The sequence below is a fragment of the Ciconia boyciana genome, chromosome 24 (assembly GCF_034638445.1).
Source record: "Ciconia boyciana chromosome 24, ASM3463844v1, whole genome shotgun sequence".
Lineage (NCBI taxonomy): Eukaryota > Metazoa > Chordata > Aves > Ciconiiformes > Ciconiidae > Ciconia > Ciconia boyciana.
Genome location: NC_132957.1, coordinates 3,515,490 through 3,536,942, shown reverse-complemented (window position 1 = coordinate 3,536,942; position 21,453 = coordinate 3,515,490). Strand labels below are relative to the sequence as shown.

The 21,453-nt window shown below is 56.8% G+C and overlaps 1 protein-coding gene across 3 annotated transcripts in view; it reads left to right on the top strand.

Moving 5' to 3' along the window:
• The window catches only part of PTPRS (protein tyrosine phosphatase receptor type S), a 164,840-nt gene that overhangs the window by 5,592 nt on the left and 137,795 nt on the right, over positions 1-21,453 (top strand). For 2 of the 3 annotated variants that reach the window (XM_072845127.1, XM_072845125.1), the window contains exon 1: positions 21,180-21,317. The exons of the other annotated variant lie outside the window; for it this stretch is intronic. The gene's annotated coding sequence lies outside the window, so the exon portion shown is untranslated. Of the gene's footprint in view, positions 1-21,179; positions 21,318-21,453 lie in introns of those variants that run through there. 3 annotated transcript variants of the gene reach the window in all.

Sequence of the window (21,453 nt, the reverse complement as noted above, 5' to 3'; positions counted from 1 at the left end):
TGCTCTAGTTCCCTGGCAACACTTGCACAATTAAGAGCTGCTCTAGATTAGAAAGCAGATCTTAGTTTGTCTAAACAGGTTTAAAAACCTATCAAATTAAACTGGGCCAGGCAACTCAGGCAATGTGCACACCTAAATTGGTTTACCGTTTGCATAAATCAGATTAAATCGGGGCTGTGGGATGGTTTAGGTTAGGAAGCCTGTGGCTGTTTCTGCCCGGCTCCCGGAGGTCTCCACTCCTGCTGTGGTGTCGGGGCTGTTTTTGCAAAGCAGCAGCTGAATCACTTGTTTACAGCCTCCTTTCGTAGGTCGGTGCTCTATACGGTGCTAGCTTACATCAGACCAGAGGGTTGCAGTTTGGCTCTGACCTCACAAGCAACCGGGATGCCCCCACCTTCGCGGGGCCATCCTAAAGGAGGAGGAAACCCCAAGGTCTCGAGGGGCTTTTAATGGTGTGATTTGGGAGGTGGGAGGGTGGACGGCAGCACGCGGGCAGCGCGGCGGCAGGCAGCAGATTCGGATCACGGCTGGTTTGGCTGCAGCCATGACTTGCAACGCGTGACGGGTCCTGCGAGTGGTTTGCAAGGAGGGTGTCTCTCTCCAGGGGGATTTTTAAGCCCGTTGGGGTTTGAGTAGCAAAACATTCACGTGCGAGTCCGTACGTGGGGAGCACAACGCCTGGGGGGTCCTGCCTCTCCCGCTGCCGTCTCTCTGCTTCGGTCTTGGGGCATCTCGGATGTGGTCCACAGGGGCATGGAGGCGGGAATGCCTCTGGTGTCCCGCTTTTGAGCTTTGAGTTTCTTCCAGTTAGCCAGTTTAAGAGCACAACAGGTAGGCTGGTCTGCTCATGCTGTAGGAATGATTCGCTCTCTTTGGTGCTTGCTGCCGTGTTCCTGGGAGGTGGTGGATTTACATGTCCGATGGATGGATGAGTTGAGATACACCAGATCCTAACTTCAGAAATGCCCGAACTTTATATAATGCTGCTTTAAGGGTTTTTTGTCCCCCCTTTTGCTTCTGTTTGCGGGCAGCAAACACATGATGTGATGCAGAGTTACGTGGCGTAACCACGTGCTCTGGGCACAGAAGGCACAAGGCTGGAGGCAAAGTGCTCTCGATCTCTCTTGCTTGCAACCACCGAGCTGGATTGCAAATAGCGGGAAGGAGAGGGAGGGCATGGTGTGCTGGTGTCTGCATGGCTTCTCAAAACGCAATAAGCCTGTCTCAGGGAAAATAGCAGCCTCGTCTGAAATTCAGTGTGTGTGTTGTCTTTGTGAAGCTTGAGTCCTATCTCACCATCTCTCACTCTGAGCTGTTACTTAATTGTTTTCTTCTTTGTGGTGTCCCTGTATCCAAATCTGTGTTGCTAGTAATTCCACAGATTATATAAACCTGAAAGGTTCTGTTCTTTAAAGTCTTGATCATGCTTCCCTCCATTTTGCTTTTGTGAAGACAGCAGAGATGGACAGACTACCTGCTCGCCGTGCTGCAAATGCACGTGTGTGCGCATGCATGCAAAATCTGCAGGAACTGGGGATTTATTTTTTTAAACTAATCTTTAGCTCTGATATCATCAAGTGTTGCCTCTGGTTCCCGTGAAACGTAGATGGGTGCTGCTTCTGGCTTGCACCGATCAAGGTTTCCCTCCCACTGCTGCTTCCCTTTGTTTACTGTGCGTTGCTGTCGCTCGCTGCCAGCGGCTTTGACTCTTTCCCTCCGTCGGCTGCAAAGGGGAGTCGGAAGCTGAGCAGCAGTTTCCAGTCGCCACGTGAAGTTCCAGCGTCACCCCCGACCGGCGCGGCTCAGGATGCGCGGAAAGCAAAGGTGATGGGCAGAGCCATGTCCTGCTGGGAGCTCCGAGGTGGAGTAGGGAGGTGGGGGCCAAAGCGTCCTTTCTTCCCAACAGGAGGGGACATGTCCGGGGCAAAGGGGTGGCCCTGGGCGGGCAGGGACGGTGATGGGGAGGTTTTGGCATCAAAGCACGTGAAAGGCGGTTCTCAGGATGCTCTGGTTTCCACTGACCAATTGTTGTCCCCTGGGATTGCTCCGGTCCCCTCCAGGCAGCTGGCTGGTGCACCCAGCCCTGCCGGGCAACCTGGGAGAAGGGGAAGACGGGGGTGAGCACCGCAGCCCAGCACCCATACCTGCAGGCAGGCGCCCCATGGCCACCTGGGAGCAGGCAGGGTGCTGGCGGGGCCGTCTCCTGGCCAGGCATGACCTGGCTGAGCTGAACACCCTGCAAAGGGCAGGGGGATGCTCCGGAAACCCGGAGGCACTGGTGCAGGGGTGACGCAGAGGGCTGGGCGTCGTGGTGGCTGGTCCACGGGATTTGCCCAGTGCAAACCAGTTCATGAATTAACTGGTATTTCTGTCCCCTGGTCCCTGGCACGGGGTCGCCACCGGCGGCACGAACCTTGGCCCCGTGGCGTTTTGCACCGGACCATCACGTGCCACGAGCGGAGCGGCACAGAAACCTCCCGATCGGCTCCTTCCCTCTGAATCGCCATTTTATTTTTCTTAAACGTTTATGTATAACTGTACACTAACCTATAAAAATTAGTTTAGGATGGCTGCCAAGAAAATCTCTGCAGTGCCTTGTGGGTAACTCCCTGTGAATTACCATAAAAGCTGTAGTGCCGAGGCTGCTGTGGCAGTTGTGAGGATGCCAGTCATAATGCTCTGTATTTAAAATTCAGATGAATGTGTAATGCATTCGTGTCTGGATTGCAGCAGCTTGTAGCGTTTCTGGTGTCCCTGCCCTGCGCGCCGCTGCACCCGCTCTTGCTTTTTAATGTCGTCTTGCACTCTTCCAATGTTTTGCCTGATTGCAAAATGCAACAGATAGCAAAACTTGGGCTAGCCGTGCTCGGAGGGAGAGTGGTTTCTGATAGCTTCCTCCCAGGAGGGATGAACCTCCTGCTTCCATTGAGCCGCCGGCAATATTTCACTTAAGGGAAAAGCCGCTCTGTAACCCTTCCCCTCTGCATCCTGCACGAACGATGTCCTGTTTCCGAGGGCTCTCTGTTTCTGGGTGTGCTGAACGCCGGGACCTGAACTCGCTCAAGTACACGAAACACGGGTCGTCCCGATGCTCGGCGGAGCCTGTGCGAGGGGGATATCTCGCTGCCGTGCTGGGGAGGGCTGTGGCTCTCTTGCAAGCAAGCCAGTTAGCTTTGCTGCTTCACTGTGTGCGCTTGGAAATAAAAAGTGCCTCTCTTTATCTGTCGTCGCTGGTTTTCCTCCGGAGCAGCGAGCCAAGGTGACTGCAGGTCTCCGGAGCGGAGCCTCAGTCGAGGAGCCGCTCGGCTCGGTGTGGGTGCATGGCAGAAGGTATTGCTGATCATCTTCTGGGCATGATGGATCATTTCATTTAAATTTTCCTGAAATATAATATTCATCATGGTGTCAGTGTCCCACCTTCATTACAGCTTCCTGATAAACATCTCTAATCGGAGAGCGATCTCTCTGCCCTGCCAGAAGCTGCCTGGGGATAATGAATACATTTTTGGAGCTGGGCGAGGGTGTCTCGGCGATGTGTTCCTGCTCTCCCACCCCTGTCTGTGCGCGGAGAATCGCTTGCCTGGCTGATAAATAAAGCAAGAAGCAAATCTGTTTTTCCCAGGTATATTGGTGGTATTTGTATGTGGCTGTTTCTGTTCAGGGCTCTAAGATGGTGGCGGTTCAGATGTAACCTGGTGTCCCTGTTAGTACCTGACGGTGTTTTCTTGCCCAGGGATTTCTGAAGGGACCCTTAAACCGGGGTCTGAAGGGACCCCTGTCCTGCCTGCTCCCTGCCTGCGGCTGGGGCTTAGGGTGGCGTAACCCCCACCGCACTGGGCAGCCGGGCTGCCTCTTCCACCCCGTGAAGGGTAAATCCCTGCTGCTGTCCCGGCTGGCAGCGGCACGACCCGGACTGTCTCTGGGGTTTCAGCAGGAGGGGATGCAGCTTTATGCCGGCTCTGGTGGGGTGCCGGGGCGGTGATGGCCCCACGTGCGGCAAAGCACGTGCCGCGCTGTGTATGGTTCAGATGAGCCGTTTTACCCTTCTCCCGGCCGTGTCCAGAGCAAGTACGGGAGCGGGCAGGACCCAGCACAAGTCCTGGAAGCGGTTCAACCATCAGCGGGATGCCGGGGCGGGCAGGCTGATTTGGGGAGCCCGGGGGCTGAGCAGCACGGCTCGCCTCCTCCCCCGTCCCCCGGCGGGAGCCGCAGCACAGCCACGATGGCCCCGGCTCCCCACCCGGCACGATGGCCTCTGCGTCCCCACGTTGCCGGCAGCCGGGAAGCATCCATCAAAGTGCTGCTCATCTCGTTCCTCTCTTTAATTGGTTTTACCGCTGAGGAAAGGCTGCTGTTTCACGGAGAGCTCTGACCACGGGAACTTGGCATCTCCCCTCTCCATTCGGCACAGCCGGGTGGATTGGTGCGCCCCGGCTCGGCCGCCGGCCTCGGCCACCCGCTCCAAAGCGAAGGTGATGTCTGCTGTGTCCGGCATGGATTTTTTTTCATCTGTGCAGCAGTGGGAGATGGCGGCTGCTGGTCCCCCGTGCCATCGGGACTGCCCTGCTTCAGCAGGGAGAGTTGTTGGCTAATCGTCCTCTGAGCTCCTTTTGGGAAAGACCTCAGAGGTTTTGGGGAGCCGGCTCTTGATCATCTCTGGGGTTTTGACCTTCGGCATCAGAATTGAAGGGTTGCGAGTCCCCAGAAGCCTTGTACAGACTTGACCTCTTGGGCTGCTCTTCTGGAAGGGTCTTTCCTCTCCCTGCGCCTCCGCTTGTGCTTCTGCTTCCTCCTCCGCATTTGACCCAGAACAAGCTGAATTTTCTTCTGGTTTGGATTTCCTGTCACCTCTGCTCCTGTCCGGCGTCCAGGCCCTGAAACTCACAGCCTGTTTCTCTCCCGTTGCAAAACTTGTCAGGAGGAGGAAAGTCCCCTTGATTTGGAGTTGCTGGACACTGCCTGACTGCCGTGCGAGCCCCGGCCCTGCTTCGAGACCCGCGCAGAGCCCCGAGGAGGGCAGCCGAGCAGGTTCCCTGCCGACTCCTTCCTGGAAGGACTTGTTGTGCCATGCTCATAAGAAGTTTTCTTTTTTCCAGGAGCCCAAAGCACAGCTTGGCACCCTCAAAGGCTGAGGATGACAATGAACCCGAGCGGAGCTGGGTGCAGGGCAGGGGGTGGCAGCAGCGAGGTCCGAGGACGAGCCGCTGTCGTGGCGTGTCCTTCCAACGTTATCCCGCTTCCTCGGGGAAGGACGAGGAGGAAGCTCCGGCCGCCAGCAGCCCCTATCAACTTTCAGCGCCTCAATTTTAGTAGCCTGACCTGCAGAAGCCTGTCTGGCGCTGCGGGGTGGGAGCACCGGTGGCATTTCTGGTCCCCGGGGCTGCTCACAGACTGCATGCCCGAGAGGCTTTGCTGCTGGTCCCCGTAAGAGAATCCCAGTGAGGCTATCTGGGTTTTGAGAGTGACCACAAGACCTCTCGGCATCTGCTCCCGAGCTGCAGGCAGCAGGACTACAGCTTCACTGCTTTATCCAGCCATCTCTCCCTCTGCAAAGCAGCTTGAAAATCCCCGGGCTGAGCAGCTGCCCCAGCGGTGTGGAGGGCACGAGCGTCCCTTTGCTTCTCCTTCCATCAGAGGGACGGGGGGACAGCACCCGTCCAGCAGCCCCAAGGTGTGCTGACCTGAAAACAGGTGTAAGGCTGCTTTGAAAAGAGGAAAAGTAGGGAGATGAGGAGGAGCTAAAGTGTTTCTTAAAAGTAAGGGAGGAAAGGGCATAAAATATTAAATGGCCCTCACAGCTAAGGCTTCGCATCCCGGCTGCCTTGGGGAGCTTGCTGCGCGGGTTGTGGGGGCTCAGATGGGTGCCGTGGGCCTCCAGTGTGCGCCCAGCCTGGCAAGGGGCTGGATTTTGGGCTGGGAGAGGAGTAGTGAGGAGGGGATGAAGAGAGGAGATGCAGTTTTCATGCCTGGAGGTGCATTTGTGGCTGGCAGGGGTCTTCCCGGTCTGGGTGTGTGCACAGAGCTGCGTACGAGGACCGACCTGGGACATCGTCCCCAGTGTCCGACCTCATCCCGTGCTTTACTTACTGGACTGTCCCCCCTCATCGAGGATGGGTGACACAGTTTGGGTCTCCGCTCTGCGTCTAGGGGAGCTGGTTGACAGGACTGGCAAAGCGGAGGGGGCAGGCAGATCGTGTCTGCCGCTGTCTTTGGTGCCTCCTCGAAGGGGCGAGCTTGCCGTGCGCTTGAGCGCTTCATGCTGCCGGAGTAGCCTGTGCTGAGTGCGTGCTGATGGGATGGGAAGCCAGGGAGAAGCGCTTCAGCTCTTGCCCAGAGCCTTTCTGCAAAACACTCTGGAGCGGGGCAGAGGGCTGACCCCGGAGGGGTCTGTGCCCCGGAGTCGCCGTCCCCAGCGCTCGCGTGGCCGGTTCAGCCCGCGGAGCACGTAGGCTTGTATTTCGCTCTTAAAAACCACCCAGAGCCAGGCTGTAATTAGGCTGCGTTGTCTCGTAACTGGATTGCCCAGCCCGATGCTTTGTTCTTGGCTTACCCTTGAGTTTTTCCGCTGTCTTTGAGCGAGTCGGATCCCTTCTCCGTGCCTCAACTTTTCGTCCTCTGTCCTGACAGGACAGATGCTCTCGAGGCAGGGGCTGTCCAGCAGCATCTCAGGCGGTACTTGCCCCGGAGCCCTCTCCTCCGAGCCCTCTAAACCTTCTCATGAGGAGAGTTTACAGGTGACTCTGTTCCAGGCTTTTCTAGGAAATATCAGAGGAGCTTGTGATGCTGGACTCTCGTCAGGCCCCCAGAACGCTCTGCAGTGTGCTTTAATCTTCAGAATAAAATTAAAGTAAGACTTTCAACTCGGATTTTTCTTTGGAAGTGGCTTTATTTTAAAACCATTTTTTTTCTGATTAGTCTCTTAGGAGGGGAAGAAAACCCATATCCTGAAATCCTGCCTGTGTAAATAGTTGCCGGGCTTGGGCTTTAAGTCACAAGATGGCTGTACTGCTTTCTCAGTGCCCTCCGCCAAGGCAGCGCTGAAAGCGGTGGCATCAAAAGGAGTCCTGTCCGTCCATCCCTTTCTGTCTGTACGTGCGTCTCTTGGCTCCTCTTGCAGTTGCAGCCTCTGGATGCGGATAGTGGGAGTAGGAGAGCGCGGGACAGAGGTACCCTCGGGCACGCTTGCACTTGCAGTCGGCTGATGCCGTGAGCGCGCGCTTGCTTGCCGTCGAGTCTCTCGAAGTGTGCTTTGGCACAACTGGGCAAGAGCCGGGAAAACCCACATCACGGCCAAGCAGCCCCATTTTGGGGAAGGTTTGGGAAATCTTTGGGGCAGGCGGGATGGGATGAGCCGGGAGCGCTTGGCGCGGGGGCGGACGGAGCGGGTGGCAGCAGACGGGCGCGTGGGGGACGCCGCTGGGAAGGAGGCGGTGGAAGGGACGCTGGGAGCAGGAACAGCCCGTGCGGCTTGGCGGCGGAAGGGGTGTGCAGCCCCACTGCTCAGCTCGGTGCCAGCTGCCCCCTCTCCGGCTGTACCGTTCTTCCCGGCAGGGCTCCGTGCGGCGGCCGCCCCCTCCCAGGAGGATGCATTGAAGCTTTGGCAGAGCCCCATGCCGTGGGAGTGGGAGCTCCCCGCTGCTGCGGGAGAGTCCAGGCTCCATCTCGCCCCCGCAGATGCTCGTGGCACATCTCCCACGGGTGCTGCAGCACCGGGCACGAGGCAGGCGGCCGCTGCTCAGCCAAGGCTGACCGAAGACGTGTCTCCCTGTTGTCCCCTCCTGGGCTCTGGCCGCTCACCGCTGCCTGGATCAGGCCCTCCTGGCAGTGCTTCTCTTGGTTTCTGTTTTTCCATGTGCCCCAGAGGCAAACCGGAGCAGCATCCCTGCTCCGTGTCTTCTTGGTTCCTTCCTGCTGCTGGGACCAGGAACCATCCGGGGAGTGTGGCGGGCCAGCGTGGGAAGCAGCCTTCGCTCTCCCACCTGGTACCGGCCGTGCTCTGGGATGGGGGTTTGGCATTTTGGGACAGGGCTGTGAAATGCCAGCGAGGGCTCCCACCTTGCTGCATGGCGTCGCTGTGCTTCGGGCATCGCACGGAGCCTGAGACTTTGACCAACAGTGCGACATCCGCATAACGTCCTGCACGCAGGCTGGCCGGAGGGGTGGGAGACGCTGCAGCTGCCCTCGGCTGTTCGCCCCCGCCGCGAGTGCATGTGAGCAGAGATGCCTTTCTGGCCAGCATCAGCCTTGCAACGTACGGGAAGGCTCCAGCCCTGAGATAAGGCTGGGGCTGACGCACAGAAACCTGCAGCAGCTCATCTGCTCCCCAGCCTCCTGCAATTAAACACGCAACTGGAGCGGTGTCTGCAGCAAAGGTGCCGGCAGTGGGTTCGGTGGCTCTGGCCCTGGAGATGGACGGACACCAACGGTTTTCGTTTTCAGGCGCTTTCATAACTTGCATAGCTGGGCCTCGTGCCGCGGGGTGTCTTGTTCTGCCTCGCCTCCAGCATCGGCCAGTCTGTAACTGTATGTTCCCAGCAGTAAATTCACCCGCGAGGGGAGGTCTTGGGTTCCCTCCCGGCTGGAGGGGTGCCCGGGAGCTGCAGCTCTTGCTCCCTGCCCTGCGGCATGACCCGGCGGGGAACGCAGCCCTGTCTCTGCCCGTGGCCTCTGCGACCGGCTCCTGCTGTGCTGACGCAGCTTTTGGGTCCCTCTGGTTTGGAGGCAGGGTGCCCTGAGCACCGCTTGCGGGATAACGCAGTAGAAACCCTTCCGGACACCCCTGCTCCGAGACCCAGCTCGGGGGTGGTAGAGGTCGTGGCAAAGCGCTTTTGTGTGGTTCACTGGCACGTGCCAGAGCTTTCCCTGCTCCTGGTGGGATACAAACGGGCTCCGTGGTGCCTCTGATGCCGCCGCTGTGTCCTGCCCAAATGGCAGATGCCCCAAGTGGCCCTAGGAAAAACCCTTGGGCTTTGTTCGTCGTCGCTTTTACTGTTTGCAGTAAAACGGAGCAGCGTCCCGGGGTCTATGAGGCACCCGAGAACCGGTCGCTGTCTCTGCCGGGGCAGGGGGAGCTGCCTGGGGCGTTGCGGGCAGGCTCTGAGCAAGTGGTGTCCCACAACCAAACCCTTTGGGGGTGCAAACTCCTGCCCTTCTCTGGGGAGGGGTTTGCAGTGGATTTTCTGCCCCATTGTGGGGCAGCCGGCAGCACGGCTCTTTCTCGGCTGTTGGGGCAGATCTGCCATTGCGCATGTTGATTATATTGTGCTTTTTGGATGCAAGGGCTTGGCTAAGCATCCTGGCCTTGGTTTTTTGCCTCAGGTGAGCGCAGGAGCAGGAGGAGCCCTCTGTTCCCCGGGGTGGTTGGAGAGAGCTGGGGAAGCTCAGGGAAATGGGATGGTTCCAGCTGGCCCCTGAGTCGAGGGGAGTGTGCTGGAGGGTTTGGGGGCCAAAGAGAGCAAAAGGGGCTTGTTAGCCATCGTGACTGGGTGCTCGTGCTCTAGCACTGGTCGTTAACGTCCCTCTGCGCTCTACCGAGAGCTCGTGGGACTGGGAGCGTGTGCTGATGGCTCCCTTGTCCCCAGCAGTGACAGTGGCCCCGTCTGTCCTGTCCCCTTTCCCTTCAAGCTGAGCACGGGTAGCTCTCGGAGAGCTTCTCCCGACCTTTCCAGCTCCATGCCCTCAGCTGCCACCAAGTGACACGGTGACATTTCACGTCTCGAATGTCTGAGCAATTTCATAAAGAAAAAGCCAGCAGAAATGAAATGCTTTGGCTTTTTGTGTCCAACAAATTGGATTTGTTAACCTGAAGCTTCGTCCGTCAGCTGGCAGGGCCCCTCTGCGGTCGGCGGCTGATGGGACAGGGTGGGATGGGGAGGGAAAGCACGGCTGGGACATGGGGAGGAGGAGGAGGAGGGAGTGGTGTTACATAGCAGTGTGTAATATTTGCTGTGTTTTCAGCCGTGCATTTCTGGAGGTCTCTTCGGAAGAGAGACCTGGGTCTTTGCATCAGGCATGGGACAGCTGAGCTACTGGTGCTGCAACCCAGCCCGGTCCTGCTGGCAATTGCTGTTCCTCTCTCCCAAGCCAGGAAAGCAGAGTCTTTACCTACCTCCATCAGTCAGATGATGCTACCGTACGCTGATTTAGCCCAGCACGCTACTGTGGCAAAGCAAGATCAATGCAAATGACTCTGCCGCACAAACCACAGCCCACGCCAGGGCATGTTTGGACAGGGCAGCACCGCCTTTGCGGCCACACGTAGCTGCCACAGCGTGCACGGCCCTGGGCACGAGCCTGTCGTGTTTGCACAGAACACGGGCCTCTTGCCGAGGGGGAGGCAGGCACTGGCCCATGCCGCTGCCCGGCATGACTCGACGTGCAGCGGACAGTTGCACGGGACCTGCTTTTAAATAGCATGCTGCATATCGCGTTGTTTATGGTGCATGCGTGTGGCAGGTAGTGTGTGATGCACCCCTGGGTCCCTTCTGCTGTCCCTGGGCAGCGATGGAAGCGTGTGTGCAGGGGGAGGTCATTTCCTCTGCTTTCAGGCTCCGTTGGAGAGCTCTGTTCAGACGTAATGCAGTTTAACCCTGCTCTGGGGATGAGCATGAGGAGTCCTGGGTCCCTCGAGAACTGCAAAGTTGCTTCCCTCCCCTTTTCCCTTTTTTCTAAATTAAGAAAAAAGAAACAAAACAAACAAAAAAGGCTCTCCGCAAAGCGGGCGGGTGAATGCGCGTGGGGAGAGCCAGCTCCCTGCCGAACTGTCACAGGCAGCAGCTGCCACTGCCCTGGGACTTTGGGGACCCTGCACCAGCCCGGCGGTGCTGGCAGCGCTGGAGCCGGCTTCTCTCGCCCTCTGTCCCTGCGTCCCCTCGGCTGTGGCATGTTGCTGCTGCAGCTCCATCCGACCACGCCGTCTTTCTCAGCCTTGCCTTTCCCTGGCAGTGGTTTTGACGTAAGTCCTCGGTAGATCCATTACTGCCCACGTGGTCCTCGTGGCAGCTTGCAGCCTGCGTTGGGGTTTTGCGGGTCTTGCTTGGCTGCTCGGCAGGCTCCGGTGTGGGATGGCTGCAGGCTCTGGAAGACTCTCCGGTGCTGCTCATATGGAAAACACTCTCAGTAACCACAACGAATGGAGACGGTGCTTTAAAAAAAAAAACAACAAAAAACCAACACCAAAAAAAGGTCAAAAAAGGTCATCTGTAGGGGCCTACAGGATGGGGATATTGAAGCTGCCTCGTGTAATTTCTGCTGGGGTCGTGTGGCTTCAGAAACTCCTTTCCCTGAACCGCAGGGCTGTCTTTACGAAGCAGAGCTGTGGAGGAGATGTCCTGTCCCGCAGATGCCATTGGACTGGATGCTCCCTCCTGCCCGTGCAGCCCCGCTGAGAGATCACCACCAAAACGCCCGGCTGACAGCCCCAATGGCGTCTCCTCGGGAGGGCTGATTAACCCTGGTTTTTTGGTCGCACAAGTCCCTGTGCATCAGCTGCTGCTTTGGGCGTTTCCTGTGCTCCCGGAGCAATCCCATGGGAGGGCAAAACGTGAATCCTGGATCCTCCTGCATGAGCAACTGCGGCCGCTGGGACAGGAGAGGAGCTCCAGCTCCAGTGGGGATGTGGGTGCCCGAGCTGGCCCCAGCTCACTGCTGACCTCAGAGGGCTCCAGGAGGGCTCAGGGACGTGGCAAGCGTCTCGCTTAGGTGTTGGAAGGGTGTTGGAGGACTCGGCAAGGTGCCGCAGTGCCATGAGCCTGTGCCTGGTATCTCCTGTGGCTGTGGTTTTGCAGGAGAACTGTTAGAGAGAGAAGCACCTTGCAAGATTATTTGTTTCCTGATGTGCACGTTGCAGTTTTTTCTGTCCTAACATCACCCAGAAGATCCCCGCCGCCCCGTGCATGGGGGATGTGCAGCAAAGTCCAAGGCCAGGGGCTGTATTTGAGGCTGAGGTGCCCAAACCCTCCCTGGGCTTCACGCGGACCAAAGCTCGGGCACGGTGGGCAACGAGTCCAGCGGGGTCACCAGGAACATGGCTGCCAGAAGAAACCCAATGGGGTGGAAAATCCATTTATTCAGTTTTCCTGAGTCTGAAGTGCAAATGGGAGACTTGGACCTGGCTTTTTCCCAATGTGGAGAAAGGGGCTGAAACCTTCTGCCCAGGCACCGGTGCCATGGATGCGTGTGGCACGTCCCCCTGGCTCTGTTGCCTCGATTTGGGGATTTGATGCATCCTGCTGTTTAAAAATAAATAGCTAGTTATTTTGGGCCAGGGAGGCAAACAAATCAACAGGCCAGTGATTTCTTCAATCATCCTGCATGCTGCGAGGGGAAAAATTAATAAAGTACCTGCCATCCCCAGAAGCTATTTGTTAAAGCCAACGATAATGATAGGCAAAATTGAGTTCCTGCTTATGATGGTTTCGCTCATGCTCCTGCGCTCCCGCTCCCTCTCTGAGGCATTGCTGTTCCTGACAGTGCCGTGGTGGGAAAGGAGATATTGATCTGTGATCCGGTCTGAGCTTTTCCAGCGTTGGGAAGAGCGGCACAGGGCTGTCTAACCTCTCTGGGGTCTCGCTTGTGCTCTGAGAATTGGGTCCTTTGAGGTGTTTTGGGACCCATGAGAAAACGGGATTATCCTGGAGCTGCTGTCCTGTGGTTATTGCTCACTTCTTGGTGAGTTTGGGCCTTTAGAGGCTTTTCAGGGTTTTGCAGAAGCTGCTCCTGGTGGAAACTGCTGCGTGTGGTGGTGGCTGTTGGAGGAAGGATGGTTGGGAGCAGGCTCCATTCCCCGCTTTGCTGCAGACCAAGGGAACGTTGTTTTTCCAGTTTATTCTTGAACTTTCTCATCTGTAAAATGGGCACATGCGGAGCCATCCTTCATCAGGAGCCCAGGACTCAACTTGTGAATCCGTGAGGTTTTCACATGGCAACCATGAACTTGAGAAGTCCGAGCTTTCCTTGGGCTACCGATAACTTGCTCAGAGAAGCATCCAGCATTACCTGGCTCCTTAGGGCTATTGGCTACTGTGTGTTTGCCCTCCAAAGGTTAACCAAAAAACATCTGGCTTCTGACATTGAGAATAACACACCACATCATGGGAACATCCAGCATCTCTTGATTGCAGAGTTAATGGTGTAGGAAGGCTGAAGAAGCGTCCTTGCCTCCGGGTCTCGTCACTGCAGAGCAAACCCCCACAGGCACCCAGTGTCGTATCTCCCCTCCCCAGCCCCGGTGTTCAGTGGCATCCAAAATACTCCTGCAGCCTTGCAGCAGGGACCTCGTGCAGCTCGTTGCAGTTTTGGGGGCTGCCATCCAGCTGCTGCCATGGGGTCTCCGCGAAACTTTCCTCCTGGCCAACTTACTTCAGGAATATTTCATGCCAAAGGTGATAATGGTGCAGGATTTCATGTCAAGAGATACGGAGGGTTTGTCCAACTGGGAAACGGGGCTGTTTATTTACTGGTTTAGCGTTCTGTGTGTCTTGCATTGCCTTGGTGGAACCATAACTATGTAAACAGCAGGTTAAATGGCTGTGAGTGTAAGAGCTAACCCCAAATATACTGATGTGGAGGCCAGAGGGAAAGCTGAGCGGGTGAATGCTCATATCCCACAGCTCAAGTGGACGGAGGTCTCTTTGAGAGGTGACTTGAGAAGAAAAACCTTCCCCCCCCCCCCCCCCCAGTTTGGGTAATCCGCCATCCTTAACCCGGTCCACAGGAGCCCTTTTGGCATCAGGGAGGCTGAAGGCAGTGCTTGCTGCTCCATGTTTTGGGGTTTTTTGTGATGAATATTCTCCTCCTCCACAAAATACCCCCCTTCAGGCTGCTTTCATGTTCAAAGCAAGAGGAACATGGCTCCTCCTGCTAATGAACCTTTGCTGGTTGCCCTGGCTCGTGGGTGGGTGCGAAGAGCAGATCTGGATTTAGCTCACTGCTGGCAAGGTTTTGGGAAAAAGGGGGGAAAGTCCCTTTTGAGTTTACTGTTGCCATAAGAGATGCAGGCTCCGTGGCTGGCGTTAATTGGGGAATGTGGCCGTAAGGTGGTACGAAGTGGCCCTTGAGCTGAAGGCGTGCTCCACAGCGGTGGATGAAGCTCCCAGCCCACTTACCAGATGGCTCACGGGTCCTGTCGTGGCACCAATGAATACTTAAACCAAGAGCTGATCTGCGTTCCGACCGTTTACATTAAATAGAGTGCAAGTTGTATTTTTAAGCTGCTGGTGTTGAGCTCCTGGGAGCCCATGGAAAGGACCGCGAGTCCTTTCCATCCTTCCTCCATCACAGCGAGCAGCGTCTCACCGTGGCAAGGCAGCGGCTGCCCCTTCCCAGCTGGTTTTGTTTTGGGGCTCTGGGTTCCCCTGTACCTGTCTCTGTGCATCCTGCACCCTCTTTGCCAGCAGAGCAATATATGGTCCTTTTAGTGAAAAAACGTTAGTCTGCAGTGATGGCAAATGAACTAAAATTTCACCGCTCTTGGCGGAACAGAGAGATGATCTGGTTCATGCTGGATGCAAGCAATGGGTTGAATCCCGAGTCCTGTCTTTAGGCTCTAGATGTCCATTTTCATCTGGGGGTGGTGGGTCTGAGGCTGGACTATCCCAAGGGACCCTCTCTTGGGAGCCAGGAGGAGGCAATCTCCCCTCCAAAGGGTGGGTGGGTTGGGGCTCCAAGCTGCTCCCACCCCAACGCGTGGGGACCTTGCCATGAACACACTCGATAACGCCGTGTAGCAGCCACTGCGAGCGGCTCGGGCCTTCTCTGGCACAGAAAGGACAAATTAAATAAACATGCTTGATTGCTTAAACATTTGTTTTTTAAATTAGCAGCAGCTTTTTTATATTAAAGTATGTGGATATGCTGCTGGGGAACACTTTAGCAAGTTGTTTTTTTCTTCCTGGTGCTACTTTTCCAGAGTGATTCCTGATTTAAAAACCAAATGCAAAATGCAGGCCAAGTTTGAGGTTTAATCCTGTAAAAGATGTCTATGGGAAGAAACTGTGCTGCTTGGAGCCGTGGGGCCCTGTTGGGCTCCGTGATGAGACAGGCCTTGAAGGCAGTGGCATTTGCAAACTGTGCCTTGCAAGCGCTGGAGAAAAGGGTCTACGAACGGCTTGTAAGGGGCTCCGTGAACGTCCACGGCTTCTTGGGAAAAGTTTTAGGGGTCCATGAATGGTCAAAATGTTGAAATCTCCTGCAAGGAGGTGTTTGGAGATGCTGTATATGATAACGTAATTGTCTGTGTGCTCACAGGGACGTGGATCTGCAGCCCTCGTGCCGTGGTCTCGGTGAGCTGGGCTTGGGGACCAGCTGGGCTTGGGCTTGGCATCTTCCCCTCCATGCATCGCATGGTGGGTGACCCTGTGCCGAGCTCTTCTCTGGCTGTGCCTCTGGGTTTGTTTTTACTCTTTGGTCTCTGTCCTGTTTAGGTGGCAAAGAGTCAGCCTGGCGTGAGGGTTACAGCTTGTTCGGCGTTACAGGATAAGGGGGTTTTAGATGCTGCTCTAATAGTAACCAAGATTGCTAAACAGCATCTCTGGGAAGGCAAAATGCAGCCAGAGACTCTAATGCTTCAAATTGACCTTGCTTGAAGCATGGGGGGGGTTGCTGTTTCTGTAGGCTTGCTATCAATTTCCTAAAATAGCATCTGTCCAAAAAATAACACCAATAACTGAGCAAGGATCCCTGTGTGCGTACCTGTGGGAGAACCGTCCCCGCTGGGGCTTTCCGGGTGTGGTGGCATTGCAGATTAAACTGTGCTCCTGTCATTTTAGTAAAAACTAAACAGAATTCCCACAACCCTGCTGCTTTTTGTGTCATCGCCCCGGGTCATAGCAAAGTTCCTGGCAGCTGGCTTGGGGACCAGCTTGGCTTGGGGGAGCCTGCGGGAGGACCCTGGGCTGGCGCTGCTCCCTTTGCCTTTGCATGGGCCCCAGGCCACATCCTTAATTTTTTAATTAATGGCTGCATCCCGCATGAGCGCAGCTCCAGCTCGGCTGCAAGGGTCCACGTGCAGCCGCAGGATCGGGGCCTCTCCGCGACCCGAGCGGGGAAGGGGATGGGGGAGCAGATGCTGCTCCGTACCCTGGCTCTGCACCCTGCCTAAAGGCGACCAGCAGTGGTTTTGTTGTTGTTGTTGTTTTGTTTTTATGTATTAAAGGTTTAATAAATGGAATTAAATACTGTGAAACTTGAGGTAATTAAATGTGGAAGCAGAAGGAAAAAAATCGTAAAGCATCCTCTCCAGGAAACTAATAGGCTCCATGCCTCCTTATCTTAATGATTTTCATAATTTAGCTGAATGCAGAGATAATGGATCTGATGAACCTTTCTGGAGCTAACTTTAGATTTAATGGGCTTCTTGCTGGGGAGCAGGGTGCGGGCAGGTACAATCAATGCGCTTAAGGAGGGGATAAGAGCAAGAGAGGCTGAAATAAACAGCCAAACGGCTTTTCCGAAGACTTAAAAGTTGCTGCGTGTCCAAGCTGAGTGCTCCCTCCTTCCCACCTGGAATTAACCTCGGAAATCATTTTCAGAGGCCACGTGATTTCCTCCGGCTCGGCCGCAGCGGCGCTGCCAGTGGGTTTTGCCTTTCTGCACAACCTCTGACCCTCCCTGGGACGAGGGAGCCGCAAAGCCGGGATCATCTGCGTTAATCTGGTCTCATTGAGGCGGGATCACCTCGCAGATTCACTGTATTATGGAGCAGATTGAGGGACTTAGAGAGCAAACTTAATAAATACCATTTCGATATTACTTGGCGGAAAAAAAAAAATATCCGCTGAGCGGCTGATGTTGAAGCAGCCTGTGAAGGATGGTGAATATGGACATGATGTGTTTGGAGAGATGGGGGAGAGGGGATGGGGAAAATGCTGAATATTGATGTGGGGTGGGGGGGCAGGGGGAAAGGACATCCCTCGAGACTGGTCTGGGCCAAGAGCCGGGGTGCAGCGGCACGTGCAAAAGCAAGCGGGGCTGGGTGTGCTTGGGGAAGGGGGGAAATGTGGATGTTTGCTAAGGGATGGAGGTGACACAGCGCAGGACCTGCACCTTTGGTTCCTCTCTGATGCAGCCGTGAGTCTCCTGCTCCCTCCTTGGCTCTATCAGCAGTTTGCGTGACCGGGGCGCACAGCGTGCTCCAGCTGATTTAGGAGCAGGGCCGGGTGGAGATGCTGAAGCTAACCCCGGACCCGAAGCAGCTTTGCTGTGTCGGCACGGTGACGGCTACCCACGATGCGGAGCCAAACTGATCCCCGTGCACCCAGAACCAAGCTGGCACCCCTGCACGGGCGCTCCCGGGCAGCGTAGCGAGCGGCTTTAGAGGTGGCGGCGAAGCTGGGGTTGCTTTTGCAGCCGGCTGTTTGAAATCAGCAGCTGCCACATTGGTTTACGTCTGCTTTGTGCCGGGGAGGTGGCGCGGCGTGGTGCCACGGCCGGGGAGGCTCCGGGGGCTCCTGGGACAGCTCCAGGTGTGGGGGTTTGGGGGTCCCGTGGTGCCTTTGTGTCTTAGGGCTCCTTGTAGTTCCCGGTGGAGTCTTTGAGCTGTGCTCTAACGCGTCTGAAGCCTCTTTGGGAGCTTTCCAGTGGAAAAAGCAGAGCTGCTCTACCAGGCCAAGGGCATGAATGGGGGGATGTGAGGTGGGTGCAGGCACCCGCGGTGCCCGAGTGTGACCTGGGGAGCCGGGCTGGGTGCAGGCACTGCGCCCACGCTGCGAGCCACGTCCTGCTTGCAGATGGGGTCTTCTGCCCGGCTGCGAGCGGAGCAGTGCAGCCAAGCAAAATCCTGTTCACGGGGCCCGAGGAAAGCTCCGGCTACAGGGGACGAAGGGAAAGCGATTGCAGTGGGAAACCCCAAACCCTTTCTTCCAGGGCTGGTGGTGGTGAGCGAGGGTTTGGCTGTGCCTGGGTGCGGGGATGGGTGCTGCTGCCCACCGCCTGGACATGGATCGTGGTGCATTTCATCCCACAAACGTGGGATGCAAACGTGGGACTCAAACTCCACGATTGCGTCCCCACACGTGAAATGCACCCATCCACGTGGATCGTGCACCTTCCTGAAATGCTCCGGGGAGGGCAGGGTGCCCGTCCTGCGCCTGCGCTGAGGACCCTCAGCGGAAGGTGCAGCGCTCGCAGCCAACAGGCAGCCAAAGGGGCTGGGTCGTCTTTGTCCCCAGCGGGACCCCCTGCCTGCTGGAAAAACACTTGGGTTAGGAGAAATGTATGACCTCTTGCTAACCCCCTTCCCCTCTCGCTCTGCAAGATGTTAAAAAGAAGGAGGGGAGAAAAAAAGAAAAAAAAAACCCACGCTGCGGCCAATCCAAGGAGGGCGAGAGCTGGGGACCATATCATTAAAATGCTAAAAATGAGCATGCTGAAAACAGACACAATTGGGTATTTAAAGCTCTGAATGAAAAGAGTGTGTGTTAGCCGGCTTGTGGAGAGCCGGTCTCCCAGAGTCCCTGGAAAATATGTGGTCAAGCCCGCACCGTTAACTTTTTGTTTCTGGTTTGTAAAGTAGCTGTGAAATCCCCGGGGGGGGGGGCACGGACCCCAAGTCCCTGCCAGGCCGGGGAGGACGCCCGCGCTCTGCCCGAGGGACAGCTTTGCCAGTGGCTTGATGCACGTCGGGTAGCGGCTTGTGCGTGCCCTGAGCCTATTGCTGTCCTGCAGCGATCTTTATCCCAAAATGCGGCGCTCAGCGTGGGGACTCGCGTGGCCCCTGCGTCCCCCCGTCACCGGGGACCCCTCTGCCACCTCTGTTGCAGACGGGGGTGGGATTTGCACCAGCCGGTCCCTCTTGCACTGAAGCGTGGGGTGTGTGGATGGAGGGACGAAGCGGGAGGTGCAACCCAGAGTGGGAGCTGCTTCAGCCCTGCCCCGAACCGGCCACAAATTGACTCCTGTTGAATCGCTGCTAAGTCACTTCAGGGCTGTTGCATCATTTGTTTGCAGCTTCTTAAAACCTGGGCAGCTTGGGCTGCTGGAGGCTACCAGCTCAGGTGCCCGGGGCTGTACCAAGAGGTGTGAGGTCCTCCAATGGTTTATAGTGCCACGGTTTACGTGGAAATGTGGATTTTTGCAGCCACGCTCGAGCACGGGTTTGCCGCGTCCCAGCTGGTCCCTGGGTGGAGGTTGTGGCTGGTGTTTAGCTGCAGGTTGACGCTGGCCGTGGCGTGCCGTGCGGGAGGGCGGAGGTGTGCACGGGGTTATTCCTGTGCATGTACGTGGGTTTCCCTCGTGTGTATGTGCAGAGGGATCCGCGTGGGTGCAAAATGCCCCTAAAATGTCTCCTAGGGCAAGTATTAACTGCCAGGCTGGGCTCAGCTCCAGCAAGCAGGAACAGATGAATCAGACACTTAATGGTAAAATCAAACCTCTCAAAGTATTAAAAACAACCCAGCTCCAGCGGGCTCCTCTCTGCCATCCGGGGAGCCCCAGCGAGAGGGAGCAAGAAGGGATTTTAAACCAAACTGGGATTTTTCGGGCCCCCCCCGCCATATCTCTTGGCTGCCAGCCTCTCCGAAGGGGAAGTTTTACCCCGCCTCCCGCGGTCTCGGATGTCAGGTTGGCAAGAAAAATCCCATCTGTTTTCAATCTGGATCCTCACTTCCATCCACCCAGTGTTTCTCCTCCCCGCGCTCCCCCGCTCCCAGCCCCCAGAGCTGGCGTGCACACCAGGCAGGCCTCGGTGACGCTTTTTTTTTCCCCCCCTCTCTTTTTTTATTTTTTTTTTCTTCTAAAAATGTATGTGGCCTCCTTTGCCCCCTGCGTCCCCCCCTTCTCCCAGGCACATGCTCCAGCGCAGCCCTCTCCACGCTGGGGCCTGCCAAGAGCCTCTCTGTACTCAGCCCCGCTACGGTGGCTGGCTCGGAGAATTCCCAAATGACCAAGGATTTTCAACCCCGAGCTTTCAAAAAAAAAAAAAAAAAGGAGGGGAGAGAAGGAATTTTGTTGTTGTGATTTTTTTGTTTGGGGGTTTTGTTCGGTTCCAGCTTCTTGGTATAATTTGGAAAAGAGCAAGTACAGAGTGTTTTGTTCCTGCCCAGAGAGAACAGAGCTACTCCGAAATCCTATGTAGAGTCAATGCAAAGATGTATTTGTAGCAATCGTGATATGCTAATCTCTCGCTGAAGAAACCTGTTTGTTGCACACCCCCTCTCGCCTTTCTCTTCGCTGTCCTCTCTTGCTGCGTTATGTCTTATTTAAACTGTAAAGTCCTCCGGCTAGGAATTACCTTCTCTCTTTACAGATGGTTGCAAGAGGTTTGCACGTCTGTGGAGCTCCATGAAAAATAAATGAAGAAGGTTGTGGCTTTTGTTGTTAGGTTTTCTTTTCTTTTCTTTTTTTTTTTTTAAAGTGTTTGGAGGTGAGAGTTTAGCTGATTATAGAGCCAGACCCAAGGTAGCAAGGATCCGATGAGTGAAGTTGGGCTTTGTATTGCCAAAAATCTCAAGGTGGGGGTTATCCCAGCTGCACCCCTTCCCTCTCTGCTCTCGGTGCCGGGCTGGCGTGGGACCACTCAAAGCTGCCCCATGTCCAGGGTTTTGCGCTCTGGCTGGGGTTTGAGGGGCTCGGGGAGCCCCGGCCCCTGCTCAGATGGGATCTGCTGAGGGAAGAGCCCGGGTGCTGTTAGCCGGAGGGGACGGGGCATGTGCACCAGCTGCGCTGCCTCAGTTTCCCCTTTGGGCAGGCGCTGCCAGCGAGCAGCTGCCCTGTGGGGATGAGTCAGTGACGGCGTGGCCGGGGGTGCTGGGGGGAGCAGCAGTGCTCCCCTGGCATGGAGGGCGAGGGTAGCTTTTGCTTTTTATTTTGGGGAGTACCATGAGAGCTGTGGGTGAGGGGCCGGTATGGGGGTACAAACCCCAAAGGGCCAGGCAGGACTCCAAGGCCAGGCTCGGGGAGACCCTGAATGCCCAGGCTGGAGGGGGGGCACCCCAAGGCCAGACAAGGGGGCACCCCAAAGGCTCAGCTCCGGGGGCACCGCGCCAGGAAGCCGGCACCAGAGAGGGGTACCCCGGGGCCGGGCTGTGAGGGACCCCGCGGCCGGGCGCCCTGAGGGGGCGCAGGCGAGGCCTGGCGGGCCGCGGCGCTCCCCCACCCCGGGCCTCCCGCCCCGCTCGGCCGCGCTGCCCCCCTGAGCCTCCCCCCGCCCCGCTCCGCTCCGCTCCCCCACCGCCTTGGGCCCCGCCGCCCCGCCCCGGCTCCGCCTCCCTCCGCCCGGGCCGCGGCGGGCTCCTCGGCGGGGTCGCGGCGCCCGTGGGCCCGTAGGCGCCGGGGGCCGCCGTGCTGAGGGCGGCGCGGGTGGGACGGCCGGTCCCCTCCCGGTAAGTGCCTGTCCCTGCCCCGCGCCCCGACAAGCCCCCCCGTCCCCGGGGGCCCCGCGCCCCGGACCCTCCCCCGGAGCCCCTCCGGTACCGAAACGAGAGTCGAGACGGTCGGTTTAGTTTAAAAATTTAAATT